General features: G+C 36.9%; 1 pseudogene; it reads right to left on the bottom strand.

Moving 5' to 3' along the window:
• The window catches only part of LOC131782504 (uncharacterized), a 20,369-nt pseudogene extending 8,363 nt beyond the window's left edge, over positions 1 to 12,006 (bottom strand).
• Between the last annotated feature and the right edge of the window lie 245 nt (positions 12,007 to 12,251).

Below are 12,251 nucleotides of genomic sequence, written 5' to 3' on the forward strand. Positions count from 1 at the left end.
AGCTTTATTAACTTTCCCGAAGATAATATCCAAGAAGACCCTGGCAGATAGATCGTTTAGTTGTGCCGCCCCTAGACTTTGGAATTCGCTTCCTACCACAATAAGATCTATTTCCAGTTTAGATATTTTTAAAATTAGACTTAAAACTTTTTTATTTAATAGGGCGTTTAATTAGTTCTATAGTTTTTATAATTGAATTGCATTATTTTAGAATTGTAATTTTGAACTTCTATTTTAATTTCTAATTTAATATTTATTGTAAGGCGCAGTTGAATATTTTTATAGAAACTGCGCGGTATAAATTTAAATTTAATAATAATAATAATAAATGTATAGAGAACGGTATGGAGAATATGCAAACTGATGTTAGGGTATAAGGAGTTCGGAGGAAATCTCTGAAAATACAAAGAAACCCTTCATCCGCATCGACAAAAAAAAGCTATCACCTTGAACTATAAAAGAAATAATTAAAAAATAATTAACTCCGCTTAGGTTTACTTTCTTCTAATAGTTGTTAAATTCATCAGATTAATGAAGAAAAAGGAACTCTAACAACTGCAAAGGCAGATATAATTTTATTTTGTTGCACCAAAGTCTCCATTTAAGAAAAAATTCAAAGGTTAAGTTGTAAGCGTTTGCTATTAGCCATTTGCACCCGCAATATCAGAAACAATTACATTTCGAGTGAATATAAATGTGGAACGTGAAATTAATGTTCCATTTAAATTGAAATTTTCATCGTTTTCGTCTAGCTTACCCTATAACTAATGCCTTCTCTCGTAGTTAGCTCAGGTTCTTTCCATTCCAGGCTCACTCGCGTTGTTCCAACATTTGAAGTACTCAGACCCCAAGGTGTTCCTGGGTCTTTGAGAGAAATGATAACGACTTCATTACTAAAGAAAACATTACGTTCCTCAAACGAAAGCGAAGTAAAAGCACGCTTTCATATGACTATATTACGATATGAAATTCTTTCAGTTTCCAAATCTAATTTCTAAAAGTCTGTTCCAAGCCTGTTAACTTTTCCCACAATCTGAATGTGACTGAAGTCGGAAGAGCAGTTCAATGTCGCCACTCTTTCTCTTTCTTCCTCACTTCTTTCATTTTAGCATCTCCAAAGGCCACGCACAAAGGCGTACGGCTTTTCATGGCCCAGCTCGGGTTGTCGCGTTGGGCACTAATCCGGAGATTTTTTTCGGTGCTTCCCAAAAGGGTGCACAGGACCGTATGGACATAAGATAAAATGACTTATTTTTATCTTTTTACTTAAAGGTTGGGCTTCCCTACGATGTTTTTCTCTGTTCTGATTTGCCGAAGTGTAATCTCTTGCACTGGTTCTACTTCCATCAATTTTAAGGCGCTATTTTGATATATATCGTATTCACTTACCTGTCGTTCTCGGCAGTTTTAAAGGTGGACCATATGGGCCAGGACCTACTTTGGTATAAGCTCGAACAGACACTTGGTATTGCGAACAAAGTAATAATCCACTCAATAAAATGAAAGTCTTTGTTGTATTAAATGTTTTGCTACTCAGAGGTGATCTTTTCTGTCGTTTTCCCCGAGACAACAATTCTTCTTTGACGTTATACAGAATGATGCCGCCATTACTCTGTTCTCTTGGTAGAGGAGCCCATGAAATGTTTAAGGTTGTCTTGTTCACATAAGTAGAAAACACATTAGCTGGACCACCATTAGGCTCTGGGAGAAAAAAAAATTCAGTCCAAAGTTAAACATCATGCCCTAAGAAGTTTTTGCGGTCTCAGAATTTCATTTGAAACCTCTGCCAATTTTCTTCGTCCATAGTCACCTCTGTTCACCTTATTTGAATTCCAGTACTATTATTATCATTTTTTTCATCTTTTTTATTATGTTTTGTGGTTTTATTCAAATTTAATTGATATATTTACCTCACATCAAGCTGGCAACTGAATTAAATGTAATACAGCACCTTTAAGTGTCCGCTTTTCGATAACATCATATGTTATCTACACATAAGATAAGATACGAAATTTTAATAAATAATCTAACACAAGGCGACAAGAATTGGAAACTGTCCTAAGCAATCAAGTTTCTTACCATCTTCCATTGTTCTTTCCACCACCACAGAACTCTTAGGTCCATCACCATGAGATGTAAAAGCCAACACTTGAACTTCATACTCTGTACACTTATCCAGACCATTAATAACTCCTGAAAGGGTTGTTCCACCATTGATAGTGACCACATGTATTGACTCCATAAACTCTTTCTTTTTGTATAACAATTTGAATCCTACAATGGTTCCATGTGTGGAATATGAGGGAGGTAATTGCCAGGTTGCTGTAATACTCGTAGACGAGATCGCAGATAAAGTCAAATCACTTGGTGTTTGTGAGGGAACTGAAATTGAGGCAGAATGATAATTGAATAATATTAATAATAACGTTGATGCTCATAATAATAATAATAATAATAATAATAACAATGCTATTAACGTTCTGAATTTTTTGTACATAAAAATCAAATCATATGGTGTGTAAGAGATCAAATTCAACCCAACCTTACTCTTCCAGTTAGTGAAATTGCAGAATATGAAAATTTGATGATATCGAATAAAAAATAATATACCTCTAGTTATAAGAACTCCATACACCTCTACTCTCAACGCTTTGCTTCTAACAAACTTGACAGGCTGGAAACGGATGAACCTTGCCCTCCCATCTCTGAGATTGTGTTTGACAATGTCATGTCTTCCAGAATTGCCACTGAAAATCTAAAACAATTAAATAAAATACAAATTAATAAGTTAAAACTGTAGATCCATTTTATTCTTGATGGCCATGGCAGACTTGAACAATGTGACTGAAATTAAGCCCTAGCACACATGTAGCTTTTTAAATCTCCCTTTACTACATCTCTAAGAATGTCTTGTACAGCTTAGTATATGATTTCTACTGTGGCTTTTTCAACCAACCTTGTCAACATTGTTTTCCTTGTAGGTCACAAAAGTGGAACCATCCAAGGATAGCTGTAACTTGTACTCTGTTGTCCAGTCATCAAAAGTTGACCTCCCTTGAGTAGCTACAGCACAAATAAGAAACTCATACTGCAGATCAATTTGCAGATAATCATCAGGTCTATCATTTCTGCTGGGTGACCATCCACTATATGCATTCAGTCGACCTTTAAAAGCTTCAAGATTTGTGCGTTCAGTTGACGCTGAGAAGCTGGCACCGGGAAGTGTGTCAGTGCTAGCCACACCTATGGCCTGCATTTGGCAAGCTGCAATCAATTATAAGAAAAAGGTGAACTGATTAATTAAAAGCAGACACATACAACGCAAAGAAGTAGACAGCAAACCTGCGACTACAAAACTAATTTGCATTTATGTAAGGTTCAGTCGAAATAAATCATATCAGAGCTGTCTAATAATCTGATGGTTTTCATTTATGTAATCAGGTCTATTGATTTGAAATGTTCAATATTGTAACAGTGTTTTCCACTTAGCATAAAGGTTTTGAAAAAAATTCAATTAAATTGTACCTGCAGGCACAGTTAAGGCATGGCAGAGAGAACTGTCCATTAAATGATTCAGAGCGAAGGCTAGGAATGGTTTTATTGTAAGGTAAAGTATAATGAGAACTTCTGGCACAAAAGTTTTCAATTGCATTTGAACCTAGAGCAGACATTCCTCTAACTAACTCTAAAAGGAATCAATATTCTCAATACTCTGATTGTAGATGCATGGAAAGAAAAAAAATTGAGGAAAATGGCGGTAAGATTGAGCCTACTGGGATTCAATCAAATTGTACCTGCAGGCACAATTAAAGCATGGTAGGGAGAATTGTCTTTTAAATATGTCGGAGCAAGGGCATGGGATGGTTCTATAGTAAGGTAAAGCATGAATATAGAACTAGTGCACATTAGCATAACTCCTCTGTACAATAACTTAAGACTTCAATCAGTGTCAGGTTTTCAAACATATACAGGTATTTTATATAAAGTGTGTTACCTCTCCTTTCAGAATAAACTTCAACTTCACAAAGTGTGAAGTGTTCACGGTCAGTTCTTAAGCTTCTTATTGTCACATATCTTCCAAATAAAACAGGACGACAGAAAAATGATACACCTTTTCCTCTTGGAAGGCTGTAACTCTGGCTGTCACCACACCTGGGATTGGTTATTCCTCTATTATTGAATACTGTTCCTATAGAGAATCATGAAAACATTTAGGCTTTAGCCGAAAAAGTAATAAAAAACTTGTTTACCAAGCTCTGCTATCATTACCCAGTGGTATGAGAGTATTACATGAGGCCAGAGGGCTAACATAACTGGAGGTCATAAGATGCTGGAGTGTAGGACAATGCTATCAAACGGATAAATCTGATCTATCCAGTGGATAGTGCAGCACATTTTGTTAACACTTATCCACTCGTTAGCGATTTATCCGTTGAATAGCGTTATCCGCGCAACAAGTAGGCCATGGTTTAAACGATGAAGCCATAACAGAAGAGCAACTAGTCCAATATAGCAGGTGATTAATCTTCAGCTTTCGTTTAAATTATGCATTCCTCACTTTAAAGGGACAATATGAGAGTAAAGTCTCAAACGTTGGTGCACAGTGTAAACAAGGCTACAAACTGGACCTTTGGATCCAGAGTTCAGCTTCCATAATTCCATCATATCTTCCACGAGTGGAGCAGAAGGTAAGTGATAATTCTTTGTGATAATGAATTATCATGATGCATTGGACAAAAATTTCTGCTTTATGTCTCTGCATATAGGCGTAGATAAACTTGAATGAAACCCACCAGTCAAAGAGTGAAGACAACTTGACACTACTTACATTATGAGATGTGATTGCTTGAAATATATGACACTATGGTATGGTGTTACAATTTCAAAAATGATTTACCCTACCTACTCTGATCTCAAAATTATTCTGCCTGTAAAACCACTGGTTTTCTTGGTTGACTAGGTATATTTCTGAAACTGGTTCAACTTGTCCCAAGTCAACTCTCCACCAAGGGTTGTATTCTCTGTCAGTGTGGGTACAGCTGTTAGCGCTATAATCTGTGTTACTGATACCATCAACTGCCCTGCTACTTACACCACCAAAGCTTACACTACTTTGATCTGTTTGTTTTCCAAATGCAAGATTGTCTGAAATGAGACATGCAATTATGTTAATCAGCATCTGGTCACTTTAAAAATATGGTCAAAAAAGATTTTGGAACTAACAGTGTAACTACAATTTTACAAAAACTTCTAAAGTTTTCCTACAAAGATCCCTACTGAATACCGATCTCTATGTTCAGTGACATGTACCTCGCAAATAGATTTCCACCTCACAGAGTTGAAGAGCTTGTCTCCTTACTGTTGATATCCCTACATATCTGCCAGTTATCAGTGGGTTGGTAAAACAAACAGCTGATGCTTTGAAGTTAACAAAACTGTAGAGTCCTCTACACTGAGTGTTGTTTACTACTACTGGGTTATTACCTGATGTTATAAAAAAATAACAGTCGACCTTAATGTACTGTACATGGCAAATATGTGACAAACTAATGTATTAATATATTTCATTAACAATATAAACTTGTTTTTCCGCTCTAAACTGGGTTTTCGGAAGACAATTTCATAGGGAAATAAAATTTTACATGCATGTACACGTAGCTGTAGGTGTATAATTAATCTAATTTTAATAAACAGAATAGATATCCATCAATATTGTTTGAGGCAAGTAATTATAATGATTTAATTATAAAGTATGTTGAGGGGTTAAAATATCTCTATTAAGCAGCAACAGAAACATCAAACTGAAAAAGCAACAAATCACTCCTTCTACAACATTTTTTTAAATATTTGCATAATATTTACCCCTCTCAATCTATCTATGCAAAGTTCTACATAGATAGCTTGAGATTGAACATATAACTACGGTTTTCCAACCTCGCATACTAGAAGTGCCTTTGTTTTATTACTTTCAATGCGCCATTTATCTTAAGCTTAACTCATATTGATTACATGAAAAAGTATAGTGACTGCTCACCCAAAGTAATCTTATAATTTTTGCTTCTGGCCATCACATCAGCAACTGTTAAAAATCTGTTGACTATGAATATGTCAGAGACTGGAACCTTATCTGAACCCAGATCAACTCTCCACCAGCTTGGATAGCTTGACTGAGTATGTGTGCAGCTTCCATTTCTAAATTCAGTATCAGAATTACCATCCACTGCTTTTTCTGACACACCTGACACATCCAGCTTAGTATTGTTAAATGTTGAAGACTGAAGGGTGGCTTTCCCAAGGGCAAAATTCACTGTGTAAATATAGTAAATAAATAAATATCAACATAGTTGATATGGTTAATGTCATGTATTTTGCAAAGATTTATATCAACTCGTTAAAAATAAACTAATCTTAGAGTTAATTGACACCCAAGAAAGACAAGAAAGAGCACATACATGTAAACGTACCCTTGCAAATTGAAATGGAAGGACTGAAGTTCTCAAAATTATTAGATCAAAGAGGATAAGATGAACAGATTTGTAAGAAGCCTGCGCTAATGTCCGTCACTCGATACTTTTCCATCATTAAATTTTCCATGCAATGTAATGATCTCTCTATCGTAGTTTGGCTCTAGAGTTAGTATGAATGATCATTTTCAAAAGGTATGTTTTCCACTTCTGTGATAACATTGTGTAATAACCTGGTTTTCGCTTAACACCAAACACTTCCATTCTCATACACACAGCACCATGGTATGCACTTGGCAAGATTCGCAGGTAGTGTGCTTCAACACTTTCATAAAGAACATGCTTCACCTCTGAGGCTCTGTCACTATTTCCTTGAAAGGTCTGCAATGAAAATGCAACACCTTAATGCAAAAAGGTGTACTTATATTTCCAGACAAACGTTTTCCCCCTTTCATCTTTTCACAATTACACCTCATTTTAGCCTTTTGGAAACATGGAGGCATTTAGTTTTGACATCGATTCTAATTTTCAATCAGAGATCCTAAGAATGAAGGAGAAAAAAGTTTTTCCCTCCATTTTTCCTCTACGTTAAGTGACAAGAGAAACAGCCTCAACGATTTTCTTCATTGATTGTTTTCTGAACAGTTAAAGTTATTGAAAAATTAACGTTCCCAGCAAGATCTTACCGGGAATGTGCCTTCCAGGAGGAAATGTCAAAGAAAGAGGCAGTTGAATTTAAATATCATTATGCCTACAACTTTAAATGTCAATAATAGTAAAATGACATGGTCTTTGACATGTTACCTTAATTTTTCCACCTTCTCTGTAGACCATCCAAGTTGTCCCATCATTGGAGAATTGAAGTGTATAGTTTTTCACCCAATGATCTGCTTGAGAATTCCCTTGAGTGGACACAGCACAGATGATATGAAGTGTCTGTAGATTAATCTGTAGATATGGGTTAGTGTCACTTGGTCTTGCACACCATGATGATCCTGATGTGTAGTTTAGTCGACCATTCTTGGCAGCACTTAGTTCAGATGTAGCTGCTATTTTATTGTCTGGAATCGCTCCATTTTCCATTCCCAGATCCAGATCAATGCAATCAGCTAAAAATAGGAAATGTGAAACTTTGCTTACGAGATATTGTGTAATCTTAGAGCAGTGATTATCATTAGCACACGCAGTCATATAATTATGGTTATTTTCATTTTTATCTCTATTATTGTTATGATATCTGATTATTTCACCATCACTCTGGATAACAAGATGCAAATAATTATCAGAGTTTCTAACGGTTAAATAAAACCCCTGAACTACAAATTTCCCATTTGAAGATAACATGAATTCTCTATCAATCTGAATTCAATCCAGCGGCCATTACCTTAAAACGGCGTCAGCTGGGGATTTCTAAACTTTACAGCTTAAAAATGGTGAAATTCTTCTGTGGGTCGATATTATTGCGAACATAATAGAAACGAAGAATATTCGCTCCAAAACGTCAGGAGAAAGAATAACAACTCGGTTATCGAGAAGCAAAACGGCTGCAATGCCTCCCTCGTCTAGGTGGCTTAGAACTTTTGCCTCTGCTTGAAGATGCTCTATCTGAATTTTCCCACCAAATAGAGAGTAATTTATTTAAAGTTCGAAAATAATGAAATTAGGTGTTATATGGGAAAGAATTAGCTTTTCATCTACTGACTGAGTCAAGTTGATAATACAATCTTAATGTTGAGTAAGAGAAAATTGGGCTCTCAATGAGAACGTGAGGAAGAAACGTGAGTGAGATCAAACATGTGTGATCTACGAGAGAAAATGTGAAGAATACCATCAAGTTATCATATCTATGTCTTGTTTAAAGCAACGCTGCCTTTTTTTGTTTAGCGCTATATTTCTGTCATCAGTGTAGAGAATGACATTGACGTTTCCGGTCGGTAGGTGTCTATTCGGTTACTTAAACCCGTTGGTTATAAGTGAAGGGTTCACTTAGTAATTAATACTTCATCTATGCTCGAATTTCAATTACGAAAACTCAATAAATCTTGCATTGGAATCACTTGGCGCGATCTTTTCATGAAGGCCGAAGACTTCAATCGATCGGCTGAGCTTTATATAGTTACGGAATCCAATCTCGACCCCAAAAAGTACTAGTATGTAATAACGAAAAGTTAATGTAAAATCAGGCCGAAAGCTTTTGCAAAGAACGAACTGTTTCATCGATTCCGCAATGACTACAATACGTTTTGTCCCGCCAGCAGGTCTCAAGCGCGCCAACAAAGGCTGTTCGTTCAACGCCAGGTAACCAAACAACATGTATGTTATATCTTCAATTGGTCTCTGTACCGGACTAATTAGACAGGGAGAATTCCAGCAGACGGATTCGCGAGGTCTCAAAATATAATCCTGTCGTTGATGCGGTAAATCAAATCGCTCTCGACCGTACACTTTAGGCGGGAAATGCCTCCAGTCGAAAAATCATGTGCAATTGCAATTATGTCCGTCAAGAATGGCCGAGCTTGACAACGACATTCGGGAACTAGTAGAGGAAAATAATTATATAAGTTGACGGTGGATGCCTCAACTTTCAGTCAACTTTTCAACTTTCAACTTTTCGTGCCCTCTTGGGTAGTATATATATGTGTACTCTCTGGATTATCTAATCAACACAGTTTCTGGACTTTAAAAGTTCAAACCATGACCTGTATAAAGAAGGATTTGTCAGAGTTAACCTTATATAGGCCAAGGTCTTCGATCCTGGAGGTGAAATCAGCTTTACCGGTGCCGCTTTTTAGGCTATTTTTTAGTTTCTTCGTTTTACGTGTTTTAAATTGTTCCTGTTATGTTTCTGTAACATTTGGTCAGGAATATTTGTGAACAATCTACTGTTGTCTTCTTTAAGACATGTATTTTCTCTACAGAGAAAATAAGCGTAACGTACCGCCCCTTAAGTTTTTTCGAATTAGACCCGTTAGACTTCTTTGCCTGTGGAGGATATTATTCATCTACTGTCCTTTTGCCTCAAAACCACGCAATTTACATATAACGGCACCTACTATCAACAGCGATGGGTTCACCTGTCTTTGCTCTCATTGCTAACATGGTAATGGAAGACGTGGAACAAAGGGCCTTAGCCACTTCACCGGTTAAACCCTTTTTCTGGAAACGATATGTCGATGATGTTATTTCTGCGGTATCCGGAAATGAAGCGGAGCGCCTCTTGTCGCATTTGAATTCAGTTCACCCTTGTGCGTGAAAAGGATAGAAATTTGCCCTTTCTTGATTTAAATGTGTCCAGAGGGGTTCAGGGTAATTTAGAGACAAGTTTCTACCGTAAACCTACCCACACCGACAAATACCTCGCCTTCGATTCTCACCACCCTATTTGCCATAAAAAGTCTGTAGCCAAAACTTTACTTAGGAGGGCTGACTGTCTACCATCTTCACTCGATTAGAAGGCTGAGAAGAGGAAATATGTTTCCAATGTCCTAAAGGCAAATGGCTATACAAAAACTTTTCTCCGTAACTGCCAAAAACCAGTTACAAATAGTAACACTCTTGATGAAAGGGAACCAGCGACTGGTTTTGCTGTTATTCCTTACATACAGGGTGTTACGGAACCCATCAAGAGAATTTTGAATAGCCACAACGTTTAAGTTGTTCAAAAACCTTTTCAGACTTTGGGGCATATTTTCGCCAAACCTGAGGATCTTGTCACGAAAGAAAAACGAACCGATGCCATTTATTCTATTCCTTGTAATGACTATGACAACGAATACATCGGACAGACCGAACGTCAGTTTGGTACACGGTTAAAAGAGCACCAAAAAGCGGTTCCCCTTTACAAAAAGGAAAATTCAGCTTTATCGGAGCATACATGCCTAACTAACCATACAACTGTGTGGGATAATTCCAAAATTATCAACACTAATCGGCGTTACCACCAGCGCCTTTGTTTGGAGGCTTGGCATATTAACTCTGCCCACGCTCCTTTAAATCGTGACGATGGCGATTTGCTTCCTGACGCCTATTTACACCTCGTCAGAAAAAAAGGCCGCTAATTAGTGATCATATAAAAGGACCTCTTGTTGCAGCGTTTAGATCACCCCTGATGAAGGCACTAGACAGGAGTGTCGAAACGTTGGGTCTATGAATTGTTACTTCTTCGGTTACATTCATTAAATCTGCAAACCAGAGTAGCATCAAACTATGTCTGATTGTACACCTGGTTGCCGTGTGAACTTTAATATATTTTAGACCCGTTAAGTTTGTATGAGACATTTCTCTGGACTCTTGTTTCTGGAAAATGAGCGAACAAAGTAGAGTTGTATCGAAATGTAATCATCGGAAATTGCGGTTTTTTCCTATTTCATTCAGGGGGAGCATTATTAGCTTTTTTGAAGCGATTATCGGATGTCCTGGAATGTTAAGCGAACACCTCATGCCAACCAAGAGGTGTCGAACTTGGTTTGAATTACTTATGCAAATTAGCTGGCTGCACAATGAACGTGCAGCCAGTTAATTTGCATAACATTTTTTTCCGACACAAGGCTCGTCATGATAAAGAAAAGAACCCTGAAATATTTATGTAATTCAATGTGATCACAACTGTTTGTCTGAAACGTTTAAGCACAAAAGAATGGATGTCTTCTGAAAACTGTTTCATTTTCGTAATATTACCACAGGAGGAACTTGTTTAAACAAATACTGAATATCATATGTTTATAATGACCCATTTCACGGTTCCAAGAGACCTTAAGCTCTACACGATTCTTGTCGTAAAATTGTAACAAAAAACAAGTTTTTTTCTGGAAACTAAGCTGAGTCCCTCATACAAAATTAACCCGGGGAAAAAATCCCTATATTTTTGTTCCTCATTTCTAAAAACTATAAGTGAAATGAAAATTCGAGTAACAGGTGATATATCTACCTGTTCAAATATGTCCGACATTGCAGGAGTAATATTTAGACCCGAAAAACATCATTCCGTATAAACACGGAATTTTGCACATACATGCCATTGATAGGCCTTGAGGAGAACATGAATTTCTATTGACCTCAATAGTTTGTGCGATGAGCAATTTAAATCATAACTATACGCCGTACTACTTTGGCTTAATAGCTGATCCATATTTGTAAAACCGATTAGGCGGTAAGGATGACTGAGTACCTGTTTACCTCTCGGTAGAATTCGCATCAGACATAATAGATATCAACAACCCAAAAGAAAGTAAAAGGAAGAATATTTACCACGGGAAATGTGATACTGCATAACAAATCCAGTTGAATTTATCTTCGAGAGGAATGATCCGTAATATAACTAGAAGCAACAGTTATGAAGACATCACCTGGTTCTTTATGATTCTCTTATTAACGCGACATGAAGCTCTGAAGCTTGGAAGCTTACAAAAATTCCCTAGATCAAACTACTAGATATATCCTGTGAACATTTTACCCATGTTTTCTTGTGCTTACCGGAAGCCAAAGGAAGAAGAAAAATGAGGAAAACTAGACAGAGACATATCTTGGAATGCGGCTCCGACATGCTTGGGTATCTTCGGGTCAATTGTTATGGAAGTTTGCTAATAGTATTGTCGTAGCCTGCGTAATTCGTGCAACAAACAGTGCATGCGTGCGGGTGTAAATTACAGAAGTGTCGTTCGGCGTGTAATGGGAAACAGCTATTAAAATCAAAGTCGAAAGGAAATAGCTTGAGATTTTTGTAAACCACGAATAAGTAATGTCAGTCTTGGATTTAGGTAGTTTAGGCGTGTGTTTCCGTTGTATTAG

This window comes from Pocillopora verrucosa, chromosome 12, assembly GCF_036669915.1.
Source record: "Pocillopora verrucosa isolate sample1 chromosome 12, ASM3666991v2, whole genome shotgun sequence".
NCBI classification, from domain to species: domain Eukaryota; kingdom Metazoa; phylum Cnidaria; class Anthozoa; order Scleractinia; family Pocilloporidae; genus Pocillopora; species Pocillopora verrucosa.